Raw genomic sequence first — 8720 nt, forward strand, 5'->3', positions numbered from 1 at the left:
CATCAGTTTTCCACATTGGCATCCGCATCAGTTTTCCACATTGGCATCCGCATCATTAGTACTGATTTAGTGACGAAGGTTTAGTGGTCGGAGGCATTTTTGATATCTATCTATTTGTTTTCAATGAAATTAGTATTTTTAAAATTCTCTCGTCACTATCTATCAAACAATAATTATGTTCGCCATCAAATTTTGTAAAAAAAAAAAAAAAAATTTAATAAAATTTTTACCGTCAAAATTAATGTTAACAGTAAAATTTTACTTTATCTTACAATCAAATTTTACTTTGATTTATAGTAAATTTTATCATGAAATTTTAACATTTTAAGAAGACCCGTGTCCTTCATGAAAGACAAACAAATTTATTTTCATTTTATTATCAACTTTTAATATGTACTCTGCCAACTTTGAAAATTTTACTATGATTTGAGTTTTGTTTGGTGACAATTTATTTATAAATGACAATAAATGTTTAGTTTAGTTTGTTCATAAAATTGACAACAAACTTTTATCTGATGTGGCATTCTTTTTACTTATACGCTGTAAAATTTTATTATTTTCACTTTTGAACATACTTCAACATCTTCATTTGAGATCCTAACCTTAGTATTCGAACTGACCATAAATTAATAATAATAAACTTTATTTTTTTTAAAAAAACTTTCAAAAAATAGGAGATTTTTACAGATTTAAACCTCCTCCAACCTTAATATTCAAATAGATCGGCGTCAAAGACGAGTTGATGATTCAACTTACCACGAGAGTAATTTTTCCAAGACTATCTATCTTCAATATGTACTAGACATATTTTAGGATCTCTCTCTTCTACTTTTTTGTTTTTTTCACCGCTACTAGACTGAGCACATGATGGATAGGTACTAGGGTGTGCGCGATGCGATTTAGATGGTTTGAAAGTAAAATTATAAATTGAATGACGGTTTGACGGATTAACAAATCACGACTTGGACGGTTTTGGATAGATTGACCGATTGAAAAATATTCTAACCAGTTATCAAGCATTTGCATAATATTAATATATATAACCCAAACTGATTTTACATAATATGTCTCATATATATAACTACTAATTTGTAATAAATTTCACATCTTAAATTTCTTTCACACTTATTTTTACTTTGATATTTTATTAAAAGTTAAAAAATACATATGTATTAACTATAGCAAAGAGGAACAATTTTGAAGGCGGATTATAAATTTTAAAAATTTAATCTATAATTTGCGGATAGAACAGTGTAGATTAATGTGAATTGATACGATTTTAACAGATTAATCAATATTTTACACAATTTAGTGGGAACTACACATATATGGCATCTATAGAGCACATTAGATTCCGTGCATTAGTTCTATGCGTAGCATTACTGGGGGCGAAATTGTCTTAAAAAGTTACGTACTTGTTTCTTCTTAAGGTACGTTTGGTATCATAGTACGTACAAAGAGGGAAACAAAATTTAAAATTTTTGATGTAATTAGAAATTGAGTATGATGAGAAAAAAGTATTCTTTAAATAGAATGACTCTTGATTAAAACAGTAAAATTTATTATTTTACGGGTAAATTACAAATATATTTTTTGAGATTTGTTTAAAATACGAATTGCCCATATGGCTTAAAAAATTACAAATATCTCCCTGACAAAATTTTTTATTTAACAGAATTAATTCAAAAAGTAAAATTTCTAACTGTTCACCAATACAGTAATAAAATTATCTGAATTACTAATTGAAATAAAATTTAACATTATTAAAAACTGTTAATTAACTTGACGATTTATTAATAAAATGACCTATTTGTTATAAAATTGGAAACCTTAGAGGACATAATATAATTTCTAGAACCACAAAAATAATTTATAATTTAAGTAAATCTCAGAGGGTGTGTTTATAATTTACCCTTATTTTAAATAGAACTCACCCTATTCGGAAAGTATCAATTAATTTTATTTCCATAAATCCTCCAACTAATTTAATGAGAAAATTAGGGGTGAGCATGGTCCGGATTGGACCGGATTGGGGTAAAACCAAGACCAATCCGTTATCTACGGTTCCTGAAAAATTGGAACCAATCCAATCCGTTTCAATCATGGAACCAATCCAAACCAATCTATTTAAATACGGATTTGATCGGTTTAGGACCACGGATTCACATAATTAAATAACAAAAATATATATATATATATATATAACACTTTAATTTCATAAAAATATAAACATAGCGCTATATTAGTTCCACAATAGCAACATCTATTTCTATAATAGCGACATATTATTTTAGAATTTAAACAACCATAAGAAAACTGGTTTCACCATAAGTATTTAAACTATTACAAATTAAAACTAAAAACTAACAAACAAAAGTAATAAAAGAAAATATTATACAGTTTTAGGTTTGAGTTTAGATTTTATATAAAATAAGAGAAGATACTATGGGGAGGATGTATAATAAAAATATATACTATTTGTATACGGTCCGGATCGATTCCAATCCAGAACTGTTGGGTTCAATCCAGAACCAATCCGTGTACTACGGATTTTTAATTCGTCAATCCGGAACCGAACCGTGGATTTAAAAAACCAATCCAAACCTATCGGATTGGACTGGACTGGATCGGATTACGGATTTTACGGATTCCTTGCTCAGCCCTAGAGAAAATATCATTTCACCTCTCAAATTTTCATGTGTTTTTCAATTTGACCACCAGACTTTGATTAATATTAATTTTATACCTAAACTTTCAAAATTTTGATCAATTTGACACTTGCCTTCACATTCTATCTACAATTGGACGGAATATGCTAATGTAGGGAGTAAATTGATTTTTAAGGTAAAGTTTGGGGGGGCAAATTGATTTTTAAAGTATAGTTTAGGGGGGTAAAATGAAATTTCTATTGAACTTTGGTGCCACGTCAGCATATACCGTCCAATTATAGACGAAATGTGACAGCAGGGACCAAATTGATCAAAATTTTGAAAGTTTTGACGTAAAATTGATATTAATCGAAGTCTAGGGGTCAAATTAAAAAATGAGTGAAAGTTTGGAAGGCAAAATGATATTTCCTCTAATTTAATGAACCCAACAGTTCCATCTATGTAGAAATGACAGAATAATCCTATGTTTTGTATTCGGAATGCTAGTTAATACTCGTAAATAATCAAAATATCTATATCTTGAAATTACACGTTTATCCAAAGTTTATTAAAGGGTTTTTGTACTCTTTAGAATGTTTGGAGAAATCCATAAATTAAGTCATTTCAAAACAAGAAGATTTTCCTATCAATTTTCCCAATTTTGAATACCCAAACCCCACCTTGATTTTCCATTTATGATATGATTTTTAAAATGTGGATGGATTATGTGTGAGTGATTTTCCGACCACACTGCCCGCTTAGTAACCAGCTGGAGAGCACTGGCAGAATAGATGGCACCTGACTGACCTGCAACAGAAATATAAGAATCCCGCGGTGGTTTCGACCACCCGGGGCCACTCCGACGATCAAGTCAGTATATCTCTCAAAGATAAACCAAGTACTAAACTCACAAGCTTGAGTATCAAAAGCATACCTTAGACCCATGGGGGTGCCTCTCTTTTATAGCCAATACAATCCTAGTCCCAAAAGGAGCCTGGCCCTAATGGACTTAGGATTACTGCTAGTCTGGGACTCCCAGTGGGATTAGGATAAACTCTCTAAGAGTCTTATCTTTACCCAAACTGAAGTCTTCTCCCAATCTAGGACTCTTGTCCATATCCAAGTTGAGTTCCCTCTTTATTCTAGGACTCTTGTCCCTTATCCGCTTATCTCGGTTTCCGATATCTTCGGAGATAACCTCGGCCTTGCCGAGATCACCTCGGCACCACGACCAGGACACGTGGCACCTCGGCTGACACGTCGGCGTCACCTTGCCACGTGTTGGTACTCAGAAAACATATCCTCACAACTGCCCCCTAGGTTCTATTACCTCGGCATTCTGAGGTGATGGAACCTACACTGTTGGTTCACCTGTGCCCCTCTGTCCGAGATCAAACTCGCCGACCTCAAAGTTCCCTGGACTTTACAGTCCACTGGTGTCAAGAGTCAAGTTTCATGCTTTCCAAGCTGCTTGAAATCGTACCTCCTAGACAAAATTCTGGTTCCATTAATTCGTAAACTCCAAGAGTTTTGCAACTGCTCCACTCACACTCTCTGGTGAGTTCCCGATTTCCAGTCACCTATTTGACTCCGGCGATTTTCATATCGGCGTTCATTTCACTTTTGTAGGTTCATAAACTCTTACTTTTTTATTAAGCTCAATCTTTCATAACTCTTCTGATTTACTTTGAATCTGTTTATTTGTCATCTGTGGCCTTCTGTTCTCATCTGTCTTCAAGTTTTTGATTTCTTATTTGCTAAAATGCCTGGAACTGTTCTTTGCCATATCCGCTTTCTGTTGCGAGCATCATGTCTGGTTCATTACTTTCTTGTTCTTCACATACTTACTTAGTGCCTGTGCACTTGCCTTTATTCTTTGAACTTTGTCATCTTCTTGACTTCTGTTTTTCTCTTTTTTCATTTAATCCTCTGGCTTCTTCGCTTTCTAGCTCTTTTGCTTGAATCCGCCATTTGTTCCAAGCTTTCAAGCTTCTACAACTGTCTTCGTTTCTCTCCTCCGGTGAAGCTTTACGTCATTCTGTCATTGTCGTCAGACTTCGGCAATTCTCATTCTGGCTTCTCTCTTTCTGGTAAGCCACTGTTCCTCCTGGTTTTATTTATTGTTGCTTTCCAAGAAGCTCTGCTTCATTGTTAATCACCATTGCTTGTTTTACCTGTTATTTCCAAATCATCTTCTTTAAATACACACTGTTCACACATCTGTTGATTTCTACCACTGTTCTTGGCTTGACACACTTGTGCAATCTTTTTGCCTTGATTTCTTGATAGCTTCATCACCATTCTTGATTACGAATTACATTCATGTTTCTGTTTTCTGTGTCTTTTTCCAGATTCTTGCTTTCAATCTTTGCCTTCAAACTCCGAGGTGCCAATCGCCAAGAAGAGCTTTGATCAAACTCTTCAGGAGGTCGATGCTGAGCTCGTGGCTGAGAAGGCTGCTGAGAAGTTCTTTCCAACTGTCTTCTGGGGGTGAGACACAGCCTACCGCTGATGCCGAGTAGTTTGCTTCCTTCTTGAAATTGATGCCGAGGTAGCGGTAGAGAAGCTCCTCCAACTGACTGCCGAGGCTGAACCATTGTCGTCCGTCGAAGCAGATTAGTCTGACGTTCTTGCTTTCAGTCCCTAGTTCTTTAAGGTCTTCATTTTTGTACTTGCCAACCTTCTCAGCTCTTAACAAGCTAGTTGGTCATCCCGGTTGATCATATCTCGGAAACGTCTTTCAGTGTTTATCTCGGCTATACCAAACTTGTAAATTGCTACAAATTTCAACAAGTGGTAGACTTCATAATCTTTGGTTAACTCATTTTGTAATTTTTCTCAAAAATTTCAACAAGTGTTAACATTCCTTGCTCCTTAATTATCATTCATTCCCCCTGCACCTTCTCCCTGCCCCCTAATGTGAACGTTAGGATCACATTAGGGAAGTGGGCTTCGTGCTGTAGTCACGGACCTGATGTGTTCTTCTTTCGCCAATGTATTAAAACTTCTGGTATTTAATTCACCCCCTTTAGACCCTCTTTCTCTTGGCCTTTGCAAACTATCATCGCTGTTTCCTGAAGCATTTATTCCTTTCACAATTCTGGTCACCACTTCTGGCGTGCACTTTAGTGGTTCTAATCAAAACGACGTTTGACTCCGGCGAATCTTTTGCCGACATTTAACTTTGTGCACTCTTTAACTTGTAAATTCGCTCAGAATTTAACTTCGGTTAAGTATCATCTCAGTTTAACTTCAGTTAAACATCACCTCAGTTTAACTTCGGTTAAACATCATCTCGGCTTAACTTCGGTTAAGCATCATCTCAGTTTTTGAAGTTTTTCCTTTTTTTTTTTTTGTCGCTTGTACTCTTGTACCTTTTTGTTCTTTAGATAATGTAAACTCTGCATATGGCCGATGTGCCTCCTTGTTCTTCAATGTCTAATTCAACTTTCCTTCTCCGAATGAAGCGCTCTTCGTCGCCCTCCTAGACGAGGATTTTCTTCAATGTCTCTTCACTCTTTTTGGCTGGCTCCTTGCCAACATCATCTGGGACCTCCATGTCCTCGTCTTCAATCTCTGCCTTCCCTGGTTCCCGAATTTTGCAGGTAGTTTTCATTGCTGCCATGGAGCAATTCTTTGCCTGCAATTGATCTCCTCTGACTTCTTCAATCTCATGTACTGTGGCGAACCGCAATAGTTGATGCAACGTTGAGGGAACTGCCCCCATTGCATGCAACCATGGTCTTCCCAAGATGATGTTGTAAGGTGAAGGCGTGTCAATCACCATGAATTCTGTTTTGATCTTCTTCTAACTGCTCTTGCATGATTCTATACTTAGAATATTTTGCATGCCTTTCATACTTTGCCTCCTTTGTGCAATCTTCTCGGGGTTACATACCTTGGGTATAATAGCTACAAAACTTTTACTTCGGCAAGATACTGACCTGCAAACTTTTCATAAATTCTAACAAGTGTGGAACATATACTACTCAATGTTAACTTTTACAAACTTTTTCTCAAGTTTCAACAAGTGTTTAAACGGTGATCTCGGTCTAGCCTACTTATAAATTGCTGCAAATTTCAACAAGTGTTAACATATACTGTAAATTTTTCTCAAGTTATAACAATGATTTACTTGTAAATTACTACAAATTTCAACAAGTGTTTAAACAATATACTTAGCTTTTACCTCAACCTGTAAATTGCTGCAAATTTCAACAGATGATCACATGTCGGCTCAACATTATCTTGTAAATTGCTACAAATTTCAACAAGTGTTAAGCATCTTCTTTGGTTGGACCAACCTGTAGATTGCTATAAGTGTGCAAACTATAACCTCGGTTTCATTTTGACTTGTAAATTGCTACGAATTTCAACAAGTGAAGAGAACCAGTAATCTCGGCATAACTTCAACTTGTAAATTGGTACAAATTTCAACAAGTGAAGATAAGGAATCAGCTTAACTCCAACTTGTAAATTGCTACAAATTTCAACAAGTGAAGATAAGGAATCAGCTTAATTCCAACTTGTAAATTGCTACAAATTTCAACAAGTGAATTAAGGAATCAGCTTAATTCCAACTTGTAAATTGCTACAAATTTCAACAAGTGAATTAAGGAATCATTTCAGCTTAACTTCAACTTGTAAATTGCTACAAATTTCAACAAGTGAAGGTAAGAAACCATCTCAGCTTAACTTCAACTTGTAAATTGCTACAAATTTCAACAAGTGAAGGTAAGGAACCATCTCAGCTTAATTTCAACTAAGCATCATCTTGGCTTAACTTCGGTTAAGCATCGTCTCGGTTTCACTTCGGTTAAAATCATCTGGGCTTAACTTCGGTTAAGCATCATCTCGGCTTAACTTCGGTTAAGCATCATCTTGGTTTAACCAACTTGTAAATTGCTACAAATTTCAACAAGTGGTAAACGCATTCTTCTTCTCTACGCCCCCAGTGTGAACTTAAAATCCACTTGGGTTCTCATCATACATGTAGCTTTGACCTTGTCGCCGAGGTTGTCGGCCTTGGTTTCTCTATTGATCTTACTTGGCTCCAACCTGAGTTTGATTTTTGGCCTTGCATCGGCGAGCCGTTTCTCTTTTCTTGTTCCGACGCCTTTATTCTCGGCATGTCTTCCTCGGCCTTAGCATACTTCTCAATTCTGGCCAACTTTAGTCTGATCTTGTGTGTTTCTTTTTTATCTTCTGGGATCTGAGATCTGCTCATTGTGCTCTTCTCTTCTCGGACTCAGGTGCCGAGATCTTATCTTCTGGAATCTTGGATCTGCTCACTCAGGTTGAGCTCTTCTTTTCTCGGACCTACTCATCTAGGCTGAGATCATGTCTTCTGGGATCTGGGATCCGGGATTTGCTTACTTAGGTTGAGCTCTTCTATACTTGAATGTTATCTCCTTGGGAGCGCTCATGCCCCCTGTCTTTGCATCCCTTCTGGAAGGGTCTTCGTTCCTCTGTAGGTATCTATCCTTCCATACCTGGAGGTCATCTTCGTTGTAGTATCCTCTTCGATCTGTTGTCTTTGGTGCGTCACATTCCTGGCCGGCGTCTTTCACTCCGTGACTCTGGTCACAAGTTTCTGTGTTGCGATCGTCCCCTTCAATGTCGAGATCGATAGGTCTCTCACTCCCAGTAGGAGCATTGTCTCTAATCTGATCCTTCTGTCCGTCATTGGCCATCTATTCTTCTTTCTTTCCCACAGACGGCGCCAAATTGTGTGAGTGATTTTCCGATCACACTGCCCGCTTAGTAACCAGCTGGAGAGCACTGGCAGAATAGATGGCACCTGACTGACCTGCAACAGAAATATAAGAATCCCGCGGTGGTTTCGACCACCCGGGGGCACTCCGACGATCAAGTCAGTATATCTCTCAAAGATAAACCAAATACTAAACTCACAAGCTTGAGTATCAAAAGCATACCTTAGACCCATGGGGGTGCCTCTCTTTTATAGCCAATACAATCCTAGTCCCAAAAGGAGCCTAGCCCTAATGGACTTAGGATTACTGCTAGTCTGGGACTCCCAGTCGGATTAGGATAAACTCTCTAAGAGTCTTA

Source organism: Camellia sinensis, chromosome 12 (assembly GCF_055761805.1).
Source record: "Camellia sinensis isolate YWXY chromosome 12, ASM5576180v1, whole genome shotgun sequence".
Taxonomy (NCBI): Eukaryota; Viridiplantae; Streptophyta; class Magnoliopsida; order Ericales; family Theaceae; genus Camellia; species Camellia sinensis.